This window comes from Oryctolagus cuniculus, chromosome 18 (genome assembly GCF_051225735.1).
Source record: "Oryctolagus cuniculus isolate XC-2025 breed Fujian yellow rabbit chromosome 18, ASM5122573v1, whole genome shotgun sequence".
NCBI lineage: Eukaryota > Metazoa > Chordata > Mammalia > Lagomorpha > Leporidae > Oryctolagus > Oryctolagus cuniculus.
This window is the reverse complement of record NC_142884.1, coordinates 53,429,893-53,448,391: the sequence shown is the minus strand read 5'-3', so window position 1 is coordinate 53,448,391 and position 18,499 is coordinate 53,429,893.

The window sequence follows — 18,499 nt, the reverse complement described above, 5'->3', positions numbered from 1 at the left end:
GGGAGTGAACCAGTGGACTGAAGATCTCTTGCTGTCTATGTTTTCCCTCTATCACTCTGCCTTTTGAATATATAAATAAATTTTAAAAAACACACTTGAAGAAAGGGTAATAAGATTGAATAAGATCTTAGAATTGCAACAGAAAAACCGAAAACAACAGGTAACAAAAAGCATTTATAGGCGGGCACCACGGCTCACTTGGCTAATCCTCCACCTGCAGCACTGGCACCCGGGGTTCTAGTTCCAGTTGGGGCGCCGGATGCTGTCCCGCTTGCTCCTCTTCCAGTCCAGCTCTCTGATGTAGCCCGGGAGTGCAGTGGAGGATGGCCCAGGTCCTTGGGTGCACATCTCTACCACATCCATTCCTGGATGCTCTGATGGCTGTCTACCTTACCAGCCCAGACTTTCTCATCTAGGGTTGAACTGCAGGTGTCATCCATGGAATACATTCAGGCCTTTTGCTGAAGTGGCTAGTTCAGACGTGAGCACAGAATCCAGCGAAAGATTACTGAGCAAAATCAAAGCAAAACTTGGATTTTTGCTTGAGTTTTTCTCTTATCCACTGGTCATAAATCTGAGAGGTGGGGAGGATTTAGGTAGAATTACTATCCTAGTCCTGTGGAGGCTGGAATTTCAATAACTAAAGAAAGGCAACAGTAAGGAGAGCAAAGAAGTACTGATTTTACCATGTGAGCCTCCAGTTCACACTGGCTGAATGTCACTTAATTCTTGGTCTTGTCATTTACTACAGCCACCAAATTTTCATATAACTTTTGGATAGAACTGTATCTCACATCAAACAAACACCCAAATGATTTAACACATTGTTCTCATGAAAAATAAAGAGATTCCACACTGCTTATCCTTGTCTTCTTTGCCTATTTCTGAGTCAAAAGAAATTGCCAACACCAATTCTTAGCTTACTCACCAAGATGCTTCATCTCATGAACTAATTTCTTTGTACTTTCTTTTAACTTCACTAGGCAGAGTGACTGAATTCTGAGTCTAACATTGGATTCAGCAATAGCAAAATATTTCTACTTATGATGTAGCTTTAATATTTTAAATCAAGACAGAAAAAACATAAGACACCTTGTACATATTGTTGTACAGGAAGAAATTTTTGGTAGTAAACTTTATATCTAGTCCAAGTAACTATGTGTGAAACTAAATGAGCAGTTATGAATATTTAAAAATTCAGTCATTCCTAGAAATAGTGCCAAATATTAATAACAGAACGGAAAGAATTATCAAGTATCTGAAGAAGCCTCCTAGGAAAACAAGCTCTTCTCTTTTAGAGCTGTTGAGTAGATGTTTGCTTTCCCCTTAAGTCCCTTCAGTTCTTTGTGCAATGATCTGGTTCTATTTTCCACCAGGTTTATAGATAAGCCTTTCACTTTAAATCTGTTCATCTTGTTTGTGATCCAGATGACAGAAAGCAATTGCACTAAGTCCTTAACTTAAGTCTTTTTGCATACAAATGGCGCCTTCCAGGCCTGATTTACATTACCCAGGCAGGTTTTGTCTAGGAAATTCACTTTCCCAGAGACTTGCATGTGGGTGTCAATTTTCATCAAGGGTGAATCTATTAGTCCCCTTCATTTCCTGATTACTCAAGGCTTTATCAACTAGAAGGGATTTAGCTTGCCTGAAGGATAAGCAGTCCATCCATTTCTCTAGATGCGGTAAGTTTTCTCCCTGGATCTAGCCAGACAATCACAAAGCTAGGTACCTGGGCCATAATCTTTTAGCCTCTGATAGAATTGCTTTGAATGAATTGGACTTTGCTGTTCCCCAGACTTGTGTTAAAGGCCCTAATAAGAATCAGTCTTGTGAAAACATAGCTATTCCTTTTATTGAGGACTGAGAAAAATTGTCAACACATGTGTCTCCTGTAACAGATTGCAAACATAATTAAAGCATAGTATGGCTCGCTGGTGAGTCTGGAGGTATAATAAAATATTGGTTCATTCAGTCTTCATGGACATATAACAAGTTCCCAGGGCTCATCCCTTCTGAGTGGGAGCAACTTCATCTACCAATCACTGTGTATCTTGAAAATATGATATTTTTCTTTGCTACACAATATGAAAAAGTGTGAATTCTGCTACTAGAATTTCATAGCAGTTCCAATAACAGATTTCCTAGATAACTTATTTTTGTTTGGTGTCATGAGGAGTTTGAATTTTGTAACTGGCCTTGTTTTCCATCGGCTCTTTGGAATGTCAGAGCCAAATTAAATATTAGTGGGCTGATTATTTGATCAAGTGGTTAAATTGCCTGCATCTCACAACAGAGTGCCTGGGGCTGATAACCAGTTTCAGGTCTTCATTTCAGCTTCCTTCTAATGCAGACCCTGGGAGGCAGCAGGTGATAGTTCAGGTAACTGGGTCCCTATCAACCATATGGGAGAACTGGATTGATTTCTCTGCTCCTGGTTCTGGCCTCTGACTGGCCCTGGCCACTGTAGGTATTTGAGGAGAGAACCAATAGATGGGATTTCTTTCTGTCTGTCTCTGTCTCTCTGCCTATCTCTCTCTCTCTCTCTCTCTTTTCATTTCCTTTCTCCCTCTCAAATAAATAAGTAAAATATTGCCACACAGCTCTGGCTGCTCATCAGTTCCCATGGTTTGAGATCTGAACTTAAACTCACCATCATTTTTTGCCTCTAAGTTTATTTTCCTACAAGTTTGTATATGTATGTGTGCCTTTTTTTTTTCTTTCTGAGTAATGGTTAAGTAATTTGTTAGTCACCATAAACTTGCTTAGGAATAAAGTGAAATAGGGAAAATATGATGTAAAATATAATGATATATATATACATATAAACAATAATCATTACTTATGAGATATAACAATTTTTGTTTCATCTCAGGTCAATTTTTATTTTATTTTTTAATCATTTGAAAGAGAGAAAGAGAGAGAGAGATTCCATTGGTTGGTTCACTCCTCAAATGCCTACAACAGTCAGTACTGTGCAAGGTCAAAGCCAGGAGTCTGAAACCCATTCTGGGTCTCCTATATGGGTGACAGGTCAAAATACTTGGACCATTATTGGCTGCCTGTGAGGGTGTGCTTTAGCATGTAGCTGGATGGAGGTAGAGCTAGAACTCTAACCCAAGCACTCCCATTTGGAGATTATGAAATGTGGACATCCCAAGCGGTGTCTTAACTGATGTGCCAAATGCCCACACCCAGTTTAAAGTTTGAGTGTTGGGATCCATGTTCCCAGGCCTAACCCAGGGATTGAGCTTTAATAAGTCTGCCATATGAATTCAGAATCTGTGTAGTTCATGAATTTTACCAGGTTCCCAGGCAAGTGTTCTGCAGTACCAATTTGGGGAAGCATTTCTTCCTGCAGGTAAGGCCCAGGCAACGTGATTAGACTGACATGTCCAGGGGACTCAACCATATTGCTAGGAAAACAGTAGGTTGTCCAAAGACTATTTTCCTTTTCAATCTTGAGAGCGATCTGGGCAGCCTATTCTCTGTGTTGTTGATGAAGGCAGCACTTTGTATGAAAGACTCCGGGTGGTGGAGCTATCAACTTCAGGACTAGTCTCTGCACTGAAGTGTTAATGATCATACGCCTCACTTTCCCCAGAGGGGTGAGGCAAGCTCTTCTGTCCTCTTTAACAGCTCCCTGCACCATGCTGCCATGTGGGCTTGACATTCTCCTTGGGGTTTTCAGACAACAGAAGCCTTCTTTAAAGGGTAGACTTGTTGTTTTTCAAAATCACTTTCTTACCCTACATGTAATCTGAAACTCAGCATTGCGATTCCATAGAAATGAGTTCCTGAGGATTCTGGGGCTGATAACTCAGGATCTAGAGCACAACATCTAGAGCACAACAGAGGGACAGAATTGTGACCAGGTAGACTTGCGCTGATATCAAGGTTGGCCAATCATGAAGTGCCTAATCTCTGCTACTTAATACAAGTTTCTTCAACTGTACAAAGGGCACTGTTATAAAATATCTATTGAGTGGCAATGTGGGGCCAAGTACATTGCTGGGGGTATTTGCTCAGTGGCAAACAGGCTGGATCTCCACCTTTGGAACTTGGAAAGAAGACATGCAATGGCAGACTGCTGTCTGCAGAAGCTCCATTTCAAACTGCAAAGCAAAGAAAAAGAGCACAGTGAATGATTATGACAAAGGTGGAAGGCGAGGATTGGAATACTTAGGTAGAAACTCCCTTGAGAAGTATCTTAGAAGAAACTATTAAGGCAAGCAAAGGACTGGAAAGGAGCATATCAAATAGAGAAAAGCATGAGTAATGTGTCAAGAGGAATTTCTTCAATGAGAAACTGAGAAGAGGACAATAGCATCCAGGAGAGCCAGTTTAAGATGAGTTTAGAGAGTTGAATAGGGGCCGAATCATCAATGGTCTAATAGGCCAGAAACAGAGCTTTAGATTTTATTCTAAAAATAATGAAAAATTAGCAAAGAGGAAAGGCATGTTACAATTATGAGAATTATTTATTACATGACAATTTCTGGTGCATAATAGATATTCTATAAATAGGAATTCTTCAGAAGTCATGATTCAGATTCAGTTTATGACTAGGAATTCAATCCTGAAAATGACAGAATAATAGAATTGTATTGGTTATAGAACTCATCACATTATTGACAGTCATGTAAATTGGAATGACCCAATCATTTCAGTACTCCATATCTTATATCTGTGAATTGAGACTATTTCCTACCAGTGCTGAATCAAGGTTAATGGGCATAATTTCTAAAAATATGATAGGAAAATAAGAACTTACTAAACACTGAGTGAAATAAAATATTCCTAAATTTTTTTTTTTTAAGGCAGATAAACATACAGAGATCAAGTTTCCATTTGCTGCTTTAGTCCCCAAATACCCACAACATCTGGGGCTGGGACAGATCCCCCATGTGGGTGACAGGAACTCAAGTACTTGAGCCATAATCTGCTACCTCTCTGGGTACACATCACCGGGAATCTGGAATTAAAAATAGAGCCTGGATTCAAACTCAGTCACTCTGATATGGGTTGCAGGTATCCCAAACAGCTTCTTAACTGCTGCACCAAACTCCCATCCTGAAACTAAATATTTTTTGAAAAAACACTACTATTTACTCAATTACTTTAAAACCGATATAGAACAGAAATTTCTTAAATGGCTGCTCTGTGAATTTGGGGTTAGATGTCATTAACCTAATCCTTGCTGTTGATGATGAGGGTTTGGTTCACAACGGTTAGGTAACTTTTCCAAGGACATCCAGTTAGTTAGTGAAGGAGGGAATTGGGAAGACACAGCAAGCCACATACTATTTGACACATTTCTCACGGTGAATTAGACTGTGGAGTTCTGTTCTCAATGGAAAACAATGTAACTAGAAGAAAGAAAACAGTACAATGAGGCAGTTAAATAACTTACTAATTATTGATACTAAGATTACAACAGCAAACTAGTATTTTGATGGGTTTAACAACATCAGAAGGCAAGAAAACTTGAAGTTGTATGGGATGAAGAACAAAATTAAACCAAATCACAAGTATTTTAATTAAACAATAAACATGTTTTAAAATTGCCAAGGCCATACAGACTAGAATTTAAATGTAATGCTCTTCAACATTTGAAACAGAATGAACAGGCACTGTGAAGGTACTCCTCAAAAAACACCCAAGCTAATTCTCTGGTTTAGTTCATGTTGTTTCCAGATTTAACAAGCAAATCTTAATTTATCATTGTAATAAGTCACAAAACACCATGTTCGTAACCATGCTGTACAAACACGTGGTGAAATGCAATTTAGAAATACAGTGCAAAGGAAAATGATGCAGAGAATAGCTGGGTGAGACAAAAAGGGTAGCTGCTGTTTAATTAGATGTCCTGGCTCTTTCCTACACATGATTTAGTTACTGGTCAATTGAAAGCTAGCCAGCCTCAGTTTCTGTCCGCTTTTTCCTGACTTTAAAAATATGAATCAGACTCATCTTCATGTGAGATCATGAAGATGAAAACATTTTGAAAGAACCATGGTGGTGTTTATTGCCTCATCTCATAGATCTTAAAATTTAATTCATGGCCGGCACCGTGGCTCACTAGGCTAATCCTCTGCCTTGCAGCACCGGCACACCGGGTTCTAGTCCCAGTCGGGGCGCCGAATTCTGTCCGGGTTGCCCCTCTTCTAGGCCAGCTCTCTGCTGTGGCCAGGGAGTACAGTGGAGGATGGCCCAAGTGCTTGGGCCCTGCACCCCATGGGAGACCAGGAGAAGTACCTGGCTCCTGCCATCGGATCAGCGCGGTGTGCCGGTCGCAGTACACCGGCCGCGGAGGCCATTGGAGGGTGAACCAACGGCAAAGGAAGACCTTTCTCTCTGTCTCTCTCTCTCACTGTCCACTTTGCCTGTCAAAAAAAAAAAATTCAATTCATTTATGGGGGATATGAAAGCCATGTAAAAATATAAATGTCACCAATAAATTAAACAGATAGAATAGCATATTCTTAATTCAAATTATCAATTCTTATCAAATGACTTGCTTAATATACTATTGTTTTCTTTTTCCTTCCTACTGAGGATATCAGAGATGTGTTTCTTTGTGGAAGCCAGCAGGTGGCTCTGTGGTGTACAGCTGCCAAAACAAAAAATAAAAGCCTAAAAACAAAAAAAAAAGTGAACTTTCTTGTAAGTCAGTTTCAAAATTTATAATAACCTCAAATTGGGACACTTTTAAAGGTCAGATAAAATTATTATTAAGATCATGTCCCTGCCTTCCCCGGCCCCACCTTAGTGTACTGAAATACATGAGTCATTTCACTTTGGTTCAAAATTGCCAATCAACATGCTAGAAAGGGTTTTCACCATTCCAATTTCACACGGAGAATGGAGAAATGACCTGCTTTTTTCTTCCTCCCCAAAGGCAGCAGTATCCATCAGAAGAAGCAAAGGCAAAAACAAACAAAATAATTCACCCTACCCCAAAAATGTGAGGTGTGGGCATTATTGCACAGTGGGTTAAGCCACAGCTTGAGACCCTGGATCCCATATCTGAGCGCCTAGTTCTATTTCTGTCTACTCCACTTTCTGCTTTCTATCCAGTTTCATGCTGATGTGCCTGGGAGACACAGATGACTGCCTTCCAGGGTACTTGAATTCCTGCTATTACTAGGGAGATCCTGATAGAATTCCTGGCTCCTGGATTTTGCTGTTGCAGGCACTTGAGGGGTGAAGCAATGCATGGTGCGTGCGTTCTCTCTCTCTCTCTCTCTCTCTCTCTCTCTCTCTCTCTCTCTGCCTTTCATGTAAATAAACAAAAATTTAAAAAGAAAACAAAACAAGTGTGAATACTTCTGAAGTCCTTTAAAAGGGCCAGCGTTGTGGCACAGCAGATTAATTCACCACACGTGATGCCAGTATCACAAGCCAGTTACAGTCCTGGCTGCTCTGCTTCTGATCCAGCTCCCTGCTAATGCTTCTAGGAAAACAGCGGAGATGGCACAAGTACCTGGGACCCTGCCACCCACATGGGAGACCCATTTAGAGTTCCAAGGCCCTGGCTTTGGTCTGACCCATCTCCAGCCATTGCAACCATTTGGGGTGTGAACCAGTAGAAGGAAGATTTCTTTCTCTTTCTGGTTCTCCATCTCTCTCTCTCTCTTTCTCATTCTGCCTTTCAAATAAATCTTTGAAAAGATAAAGTTGCCTAAAATGGAGGATCAGTATTAACATACCGGATGACAGGTAGGTTTAGTACTGATTGATTTCAACTCATTTTTATTCTTGGGGTGTTCATTCCTTAAATCCCAAATAACTTTGAGCCTGCCTCCATTGAAGTCATGTTAATATACCTTAAGCCAAACTTCTGGTCTGCTATCATGGATTAGCCTCTAGCTTCTGATAAGTAATCATTATCCCCGGGTTTCATAGGTATCTCATTGCCATGTTTACTGCTCAGTTTGTAATTTATAAGATACTAATCTAGGAGAATAGATTGTGATACTGTGCCACAACTCTCTGAATTTGAAGCACAAACTGCTGTTTGGGTAAAAGTTGTTAAGACCATTATGTATGTAGACTGTTAAACAGAACTGGATAAAACAGGTTATCTCTAGCTACACATTTGTTTTAGCCAAAGGAACTCTGAGTTTACTGTAAATTTTTTATTTTTTGGAATAAAACCTTACAATTTGGAGTGTTACTCAAGGCTGGTGATTTGAGTGAATTAATTACTTATCATGGCTTTTTAAAGTTAATTCTTACTCGAGGCTCCATAATCATACATACTTCAACATCAAAAGTTAGATGGTAAACATTAAAAATAATTTTATACAATCCTCACAGTAACCCAGATTTGAAATGGAACAGGCTTTTCTGTTACTCTGAAAAAGGAGGAAAATTAACAATCCTCTGTATTAAGATAAAAATCCCTTTAAGAAAAGGAAAAGGAAGGGGAAGACTTGGTCTCCTATTTGTGAAAGGTACAGAATTAGCATAGCCTTTTTTTTTTTTTTTTTTTTTTGGACAGGCAGCGTGGACAGTGAGAGAGAGAGACAGAGAGAAAGGTTTTCCTTTGCCGTTGGTTCACCCTTCAATGGCCGCCGTGGCCACTGTGCTGCAGCCGGTGCACCGTGCTGATCCGAAGGCAGGAGCCAGGTACTTCTCCTGGTCTCCCATGGGGTGCAGGGCCCAAGCACTTGGGCCATCCTCCACTGCACTCCTGGGCCACAGCAGAGAGCTGGCCTGGAAGAGGGGCAACCGGGACAGAATCCGGCGCCCTGACCGGGACTAGAACCAGGTGTGCTGGCGCCGCAAGGCTGAGGATTAGCCTATTGAGCTGCAGCACCGGCGGATAGCTTGGTTTTTCAAGACCCATAACCATTTTGTTAAATCAGGAAGTCAGGTCCCCTCCCTACTGATCAGCTCCTTTGCTCAGAACTGTTGGACACTTTTTTTTTTTTTAATTTTTATTTATTTGATTTGATTTTAAAGGCTGAGTGGCAGATAGACGCACACCCATTCACACACACACTTATAAATAGAGAAGATCTCTCACCCACTGTTTCATTTTCCAAATGCCCACAACAGCTGCAGCTGGGCCAGGTCAACACTGGGGGCCAAAAATACCAGCCAGCTCTCCCCTATGTGTGACAGGACCCAGGCACTTGAGCTGTCTGTCCTCCAGGGTGTCTCCCAGGGTGTTCACCTAGAGGAAGCTGGAGTCAGGAGCAGAGCTGGGACAGGGAACCAGGCACTCTGAGATGAGTTGCAGGTGTTCCCAGCAGCTCTTTATCTCCATGCCAGAAGCCTGCCTCCCATAGAATAGTCTTTGTACACCAAACTGTTACTCATTTTTCCCTCCTTATCATGGCAGCTAAGAGGTACAATTCTGAGAATACAAGCGTGTAAAGTCAGCTTTAATCATAGGATAAAGAATTATTCCTATTCATATTGCCCATGTTGTTGGGAAGGGGAGAAACAAAAGCCAACGAAGCCTCCAGTGCTTCATTTAAAACAATAAAGGCTCTGGGCCGACGCTGTGGCATAGTAGGCTAAGCCTCTGATTACTACACCGGCATCCCACAAGGGCACCGGTGGTTCGAGTCCCAGCTGCTCCTCTTCCAATCCAGCTCTCTGCTATGGCCTGGGAAAGCAGTAGATTGCCCAAGTGGTTGGGCCCCTGCATCTACCTAGGAGACGTGGATGAAGCTCCTGGCTCCTGAATTCAGATCAGCTCAGCTCTGGCCACTGTGGCTGTTTGGGGGGTGACCTGGAGGATGGGAGACCTTTCTCTCTGTCTCTCCCTCTCTCTGTCTGTAACTCTACCTCTCAAATAAATAAATAAAATCTTTTTTTTAAAAAAAGATAAAAGAATAAAGTCCTTTAGGTGGATTCAGGTAAGGTTGGATTGAGGAGACTTGGATGGGTGAAATTTGTGTGAACCAAGCAGCAGAGGATAGGAATCTGTGAGAGGGCTTCAAAAAGTTTGTGGAAATGGAATTGAAAGATAAGTTTATTTTTGGTGCAAAAAACTTTGAATTCCAGGCAGATTTTTCATAACACACATTTTCCATGAAATTTTTGAAGACCATATTTATGATCCATATTTCTCCCCACTCTGCTTCAACACACACATACACACACTCACCAGTGTCTCTGGATTTTTTTTTTTTTCAACTTGTCTGGGGGTATTTGCACTACCCAACTCAATTATCATTATCTTGGGCTATTCTTCCCCCAAGCCTAAAATCCTAATGACATTCGAGTTGACTGTGAAAAAGGGAAAGATTGTCTGTCTGACAGGCTGCACATTATTCTGCTCTTCCCCGTTGCGCACCACTCTCCATCTGGATGCAGAGGCTCCTAAAGCCTCTGTCAGTCTGTCCTCTACCTCCTACTGTTGGCTGTCGATCTGCTGCCTCCCCACTGTGCCGAATCATTCGGTTCCTCTCCAAGCAACACCTCTCATTGATCACTCCAGAGGGGCTGATTCTGAAATTGTTGATTCAGCTCAGTGGGGAAGATGGGCCGGGTGCAGCTGGAGGAGCTAGCACTCTGGAAAACAATCCCTCCTAGTTTTCATTGGCACAAAAAGCAATCACACCCACTCCATACCTTTTAAGCAAACTTCTGCCAAGTTGGCAAGTGATTCCAACTAGAAGTAAAGAAGAGTAAGCGGAAACCCAGTTGAATGACACCACATGAAGCACCTGTGTATCTCTGCCCATGCACTATTTGCATATTCCCAGGAGAATCTAAACCCAGCTGCCTCTAAAGTTGTCATGCTCTGCTTGAATTCTAAACTTGGAGAATTGAGATTAATGAAAAGTACTTTTGCCACTAAAAATACCTTTCCCAAAGCAGCAATTTCCTAGCCCACAACTGTTTAGAATGGCATCGTTTAACAATGTTTGTAAGTCATAAAACATGCATTGGGCTGATGTATGAGTTTGTATCTTTGGAGGAACTAGAAATGCAAACAAACAAAAAATGCAGAGAGAGAGAGAAGAAAAACGTTCTAACAGATGTGTTCACTACTAAATAGAACACACAACATGTGCTGCAAAATAAAAGAACCATTTGGCAACATAAAATATCTTGGCATCTGCATTAGATTTGTAACCACAGTAAAATATTGATATGGACCATAAAATTCAAATTCTATATTCCTATGCTTCTGGGTGACTGTTTTGAAAGACTTTTTGTACTACAGATTTGCTCTTGTTCATCAGAGACATTTTATGAAAACCTGCTGTATGACAATGTATGATTGGCTCATTTTCAAAAAGTTGGTGCCAAGAATGGAAACAAACATTAATGCCAAAGCAAGTCATAAATCTGACATCTTAAATGAACAGAGTAAAAAGACCACAGCTTGGATCCATTGGTAAGAATGTGTATTCTGGGAAATGTGTCCATATTAAAGGTCATTGAATCCTGAAAGTGAGTTTTAATATCAACTTTATCTTTTGGGAATATATAAAGTTGCCTATTTTGGGAAGAACTAATCTAATAAACAGTTCTGTCTATAAAGGCATATTGTATATAATATTTAATAAACTAGGTAATCATTCTATCAATATATCATCATCCAAATAGTACCATATATTTTAATTGTTAATTGCCATATATGTACATATTTTAATAATTTATGTAATTGTGATGTAATAAGAAACATATATATTTGGATCTGCCCCTGATTATTAGCACACAGCTCTTAAACTGCAGGAATCTCTGAGATGATGAGTGCTTTGTGTGTGTAATGAGATGACTGTGAATAAAGCCCTAAATAGCTTCAGAATGGGGGCTGGACCCCAAAGAACCATGATTAGAGATTTTTACCAGCAGTGGTTAAAGACTTGCTCAATCATGACTTTGCAATGAAGCCTCTATAAAAACTCAGTTGCGGAGTGGGTTTGTGGTGCAGCAGGTTAAGTTACTACTTGGGACACCTACATTCCATATTGAGTTCCTGCTAATCTGTGCTTCTGATCCAACTTTTTCTTTTTTTAAGGTTTATTTATGTATTTGAAAGGCAGAGTTACAGCAAGGCAGAGGCAGAGAGAGAGAGAGGTCTTTCACCTGCTGATTCACTCTCCACATGGCTGTAATGGCTGGACCTGTGCCAATCTGAAGCCAGGAGCCAGGAGCTTCTTCTAGGTCTTCCACATGGTTGCAGGGGCCCGAGGACTTGGGCCATCTTCTACTGCCTTCCCAGGCCATAGCAGAGAGGTGGCTCGGAAGTGGAGCAGCTGGGACTTGAACCAGCGCCCATGTGGAATGCTGACATTGCAGGCAGTGACTTTTCCTGCTACACCACAGTGCCGGACCCCTGCTCCAACTTCTTGCTAAAGCACTTGGAAGGCAGTGGAGGATATCCCAAGTACTTGGGTTCCTACCACCATGTGGGAGATGCAGATTGAGTCCTTGGCTCTTGAATTCAGCCAGACATAGCCCTGGTTACTGTGGGCATTTGGACTGAGATGGAAGAATCTCTCTCTCTCTCTCTCTATATATATATATATGTATACATGTATATTATATATGATAGATTGATATAGATCTGTCTCCCTCTGTCATTCTGCCTTTCAAATAAATAAATAAATAAATCTTTTTTTAAAAAGCACTCTATTAAAGAACAAAAGAACTTCTGGATTACAGAACATACAAGGTGCCTTGAGGGTGCAGCACCCTGGGGAGGGCATGGAAGCTCAGAACCCCCTCTCCCATACATTGCCCTGTGCATCTCCACCACCTGGCCATTCATCTGTATCAGTTCTGATATCCTCACCAACAGATGTAAGAGTTCTCCTGGGTTCTGTGAGTCATCCTAATAAATTAACTGGACTCAGGGAGTGGGTCACTGGAACCATAACCAACAGCTGATGATAAGAAGCATGGGTCATACCCTGGGACTTGTGATTGGCATCTGAGGTCGGGGACAATCTTTTGGGACTAAGCCTGTGGGATTTGACACTATCTCCAAGTAGATAGTGTCAAAATTGAGTTAAATTACAGACACTCAGTGTTTGCCAGAGGATTGCTTGGTGTGTGGTAAAACCACCCCCATACATCTGCTGTCAGAAGCATTATGCTGAGTGGCATGTTTATTAAGAGTAGAAAGAAAGTATGATTTGTTTTTCCCACAAGTCATAATATTATAAGATATATGTTATATATAAACAAAAGTAATATAGGAAATATACGTAGTTCACAAAGTCAAAATACTAAATAAGACTTTTTAGACAAAAGTCTTGCATGCAGCTACTACTTTAAATTCTTTTAACTTGTTCTTCTGGTAGCTAGCTCTATGTGTGTATGTGTGTGTGTGTGTGTGTGTGTAGATAGATAGATAGATAGTTTTATTTCCACTTTGTTAATGTTAGGCACTATTAACGTCCTAATATGAAAGATGAACATTTAGTGTTCATACATGAATCCCACATTATAATTTTATCACACTTACAAGTTAAATAATCTGTCGGTACAATTACTTTATAGAGAGCCACATTGCTATAGAAGTAGTAAAATAATCATAGTAGACTTTTTTGCTTAGAATGAAAAGATAGCTGTGTTTCTAAAATTTGTAATTTGACTTGCACCTATCAGTAATTCCATCCCAAACCCCTCCAGCAAGGATTAAATGCACACAGAAAACTTTTCATCAGGGAATCTAGCAAAGGTCTACTTCATTCTCATCTGACCCCCTGGCCCTGCCCCACCCTCTCAAAGCCGTCTGTCCTTCTTGTCTATCCTGTAGGGCTTCTGGCTTGGCTTCTGCACAATCGTGATCCTGGGACTTTTCTTCTCCACTTCCAGGTGATGCACTTCACTTCTCACTCATCGTGGCTTTTATTCCGGATCCCTTGTCTTATTTTATTCCGGATCCCTAGCAATCCTCTTGCTGGGGCACTATCTCCTTTGTTGGAATACATTTTCCAGTATTTCCTGAGAAACTGTGTATGAGAGGCAATTTCATGTTGAGACCCTGCACAGTTTGTGTCTCTCTTTGCCCCTTATTAACAATCTAAGCTTTGAAGTCTAATTTGAAAATCAATATCCCTTCTTCAGCATTTTGAAACACTGCGCCATGATCATCTAGTTTTCATTTTTTTTTTCCTGAAAAACCCAATGTGCTTCTGAGTCACAGTTCCTTCTAAGTTTCTAAAGATCTTTGTCTTAGGTTCATGAAGGCACATCTTGTTGCCTGACTATTGTGTTACTTATTGTACTGGTCCATTGTGAACCCTTTTGATATGGTAAAATGTATACTAATGGCAGGTTTTTTTTCTTGTATTCAGTTTTTTTTTTTTTTTTTTTTTTTTTTTTTTTTTTTTTACAGGAGAGAAGAAAGAAAATAGATACTGGAATTTTATCTACTGGAAATTAAATCTCCTAGATTAGTTCTAATTTGCTTCTTGTTTATTTTCTATCTCTCTTGTGTTTTACTTCCTGGAATATTACATTACCTTAATTCTATCTACCAACATTCTTTTTTCTGTTAATATTTTTGCCACTTGATTTTTATTTTCCAGTAGCTCTTTTTAAAAAATTGAATCTTACTTTTACAGAATTCCCTTCTTAAGTCATGGCTATAATAATGTCATTCTGAAGATATTAATTGCCAAATTTTCCCTTTTTATTTTTGTTCCTTCTGAATCCTCTTTTTTGTTGTTTTTGTTTGATCTGTATTTTTCATTAGGAGAATTTTTATACACATGGTGGTCACAGGATATTTACATTTAAGAGGAAAACTCTAAAATTTTGTACACTGTTGGGCTTAAAAGCTAGGAAGGAAGGAAATTATTTTCTTCTCTCATGAGGGCTTCTTTTTCTAGATGTATTTTCAGTAAAAGAGCCATACTTAACCATATTTAGCTTTGCTTCCCTTTTAGCTCTAAGAAGACAGAAGTTTGAACTTAAAAAGAGGTTACCATTGAACATTTAAAAAGTCAATAATACGAGAAAAAGAAATTGTACATTTTTTCCATAGGGAATGTTAGTTGACTCAATTTTTACAATTTATCGTCAGATCAATTTGTCCCATCTCCTTCAAATTTCCCTTAAAGGGTGTGTTTATTCTAAAACCACCAAAGATCTTTACGAGCAGTAAAATAAACCAAAGCAAATATATCTGCAGAAAGTTTCTTATGTTAAAGATAATTGTAATCAGTGTGTGAAGTCCCCATAAATATATCAAGTGCATATACCACCATATCAGAGAGATCATACAACCACAGATAGATCACCATCATCAAGTGTGTGACTTAAAGGATGAGATTGTTTTGAGAATGACACTCACAAAATGTATACAAAATGTGGCCGGCGCCACAGCTCACTAGGCTAATCCTCCGCCTTGCGGCACCAGCACACCGGGTTCTAGTCCCCGTCAGAGCGCCGGATTCTATCCCGGTTGCTCCTCTTCCAGGCCAGCTCTCTGCTGTGGCCAGGGAGTGCAGTGGAGGATGGCCCAAGTGCTTGGGCCCTGCACCCCATGGGAGACCAGGAGAAGTACCTGGCTCCTGCCATCGGATCAGCGTGGTGTGCCGGCCGCAGTGCGCTGGCAGCGACGGCCATTGGAGGGTGAACCAACAGCAAAAAGGAAGACCTTTCTCTCTGTCTCTCTCACTGTCCACTCTGCCTGTCAAAAAAAATGTATACAAAATGAGTAAGAGAGCCATTACTAGAAGTAAATCTTCAGTCTGTCTATAAAGGTATGGCTGTGCAGTTTCTAATTAGCCATGGTTCCATTCAAGCTAACATAAATGTACTCTCAGGAAGGTAGGAACTAAGTGTAACTGAAACTTAGAGAATATCTATGCCTTCAACACTGTCTAGAGAGTGACAACATAAATGAAAGAGGATTTTCTCTTGAGAAAAGTCAAGTAAGGAAAATCCAAGGAGTAGTTTCTTGGCTTTGGCTAGCAAATTGGTGAGTAGCTAGATGGCTGCTCATATGTCAGAGTATTAAAGGAATTGTGTCATCAAACTTTAAAAGGTTTTTCCAAGATCTCAAAATTTTCAGTTATACCAGAAATTCATTCCCTAAAATTGACCTCCCATTTGGAGATGTCTCTATAAACATTCTGCCATGACTATGACGTCTCCAGGGTGATTGTGCTACATTGCATCATTTGCCCAGATGAGGCCAACAGCTCATCCCTTGCTTTTCAGTGGTACAGTTGATGCCAACATAGAACAGTAATTAAAACCATACTAAAGAAATACTAAAGGGATGTTAGTGGAACAAGTAAAGAAATACTAAACTAGATTTTTTTCTGTGGATTAGATTCGATACAGTTAGATTGTGTTTGATTTTCCTCTATAGTATTAACTAGGTTTTGATTACCACAAAGCAGAAACCAAGATTTCAAGAGCCTACAGAGAAATAAAAAGAGCAACCACATACAGGTATTAGTAAGGAGCTCCTCCTAATTTCCCCGGTTCCTTTTTTTGTGTCTGAGTACTTACCTACTCCTGAGAGATTGCAAGTGGGAATACACACCTTCTTTAGGGGATCACTCAAATATTTACAAACAAGTAAGGGTTCTTTAACTATAATCTCAAAAGGGAGCCTTACAGTCATATAAATTAAAATCCACACATGTAGGGGCTGGCGCTGTGGCTCAGCAGGTTAAAGCCCCAGCCTGCAGCACCACCATACCATATGAGTGCTGGTTCAAGTCCTGGCTGCTCCACTTCCCATCAGCTCCCTGTTAATGTCCTGGGAATGCAGTGAAGTATGGCCCAAGTGCTTGGGCCACTCACTTACATGGGAGACCTGGAAGTTCCTGTCTCCAGGCTCAGTCCTGGCCATTGCAGCCATTTGGGGAGTGAGCCGGTGAATGGAAGATATCTCTGTCTCTGTTTCTCTGTCTGTTTTTCTCTCCTTCTCTCCATCTCTGTAACTCTGCCTTTCAAATAAATAAATAAATAATCTGTGAAGAAATTCACACATATAATGCAGCACAGGACAGTCTTTTTATGAGATATATACACCATATGGTCTACCCTTCATGTTCTCTGTGAGTGATCACAATAAATAACCTTTCAAGGAAAACCATGTATGTTGCAGCTGCACAATGCAAAAGACAGTTTAATTTTCCACATACATTTTATCATAGGGAGGGGTAAAGTTGAAAATGCCATGGAAACCAGGAAGTTAGAAAGATAATCCAGTTTTAATTGAAAATTCACAAGTTACTTTATTTTTGGATTGTGCTACAGTCTTTTGTAACTTGTTTAGTAAAACTTAGCTTCCTGAATCCTATAAATCTGATCCACTGGCAAAATCAAGTTCCTCTTCCTTCTAAGCTGATGACTAAATCATGGGTCAGAGTAACCTAAATAAGATAATATTACCCTAGAAATCTTGGATACATTCTGCCTTCCCTAGTGATAGTGGTAAACAGTTCATTACATCCAACTCACTGTAACAAAAGGACAGATAGTACAGAAAAATCTACCCCTAGACATTGGATAAGAAAATACCAATATGTTAGCTTCATATAATGAAAAGAAATAGGTACAATGTCAGGTGATCTAAGAGAGAAATTGATCCCAGAAATCTGCATTGATCATGGACATTAAGGAACGGTAATTGGTCCAAAATTGCTATCTCTATGATGCTGTATGATAGGTGTTGGATCAGTCGCCCTGAAGCCCATTTGCTGGCAGAATAGAAGGCATACTGGCAAAAGCAGCAATGTCTCCACTCCTCCCCAAATCAAGTAAAGCTGCTCACTAGTGACCCAAAGCCTATCAATACCCAGGGAGGCTGATAAACCCATGTATTTTAAATTGTTAAATTCAAGACTGTCCTCCGGGGTGTTTATTCTCTCTTAGGGATCCACTAAATGTGACAGCAGGGTGACAATTAGCACAATCTGTGATATGCAGACACCTGTCCATTAGGAATTGGACTGGAACCATCCATTCACTTTACTGAGGACACAAAATGGTAAAGTAACTATGATAAAGTAATGGCTTCCAGCCGCTATTGCTCAGGGCCAATTTTAGATTAGTGATGAGGAACCAAAAAGGCCTTAAGTACTTTCACAAATCCCACAAAATGTTCTTCTTAGTTAAGTATATAATGATGAGTGAGGGCAGAACCCACTGGCCTACCCTGAGCTTCATCGTGGTTGAAGACAGTGCTTGTTGATGTCCTTGAATGTTATAAATACTCATCCAAAAAAGATTTAGAATGATTTCCCTCTGAAGAATAGCCACTTCATGGTACACACAGTTGCTTTTACCTTTTTAAAATAATAGTCGGATACATATATTTAATTTGCTGTTTTTCCTTGTTATTGCCTCTCCAGTTTTCCTATGTATATGCATTTCCATGAGTTCTATTAGTTTTTTTTGTTTGTTTGTTTTGTTTTGTTTTGTTTTGTTTTGTTTTTTAGACTGTCTGGGTTGAAGTCCCAGAACTCTCCCCCACACTTTTGTTTGTTTGTTTGTACTTATTTGATGGGTAGAGTTAGGCAGTGAGAGAGAGAGAGACAGAGAGAAAGGT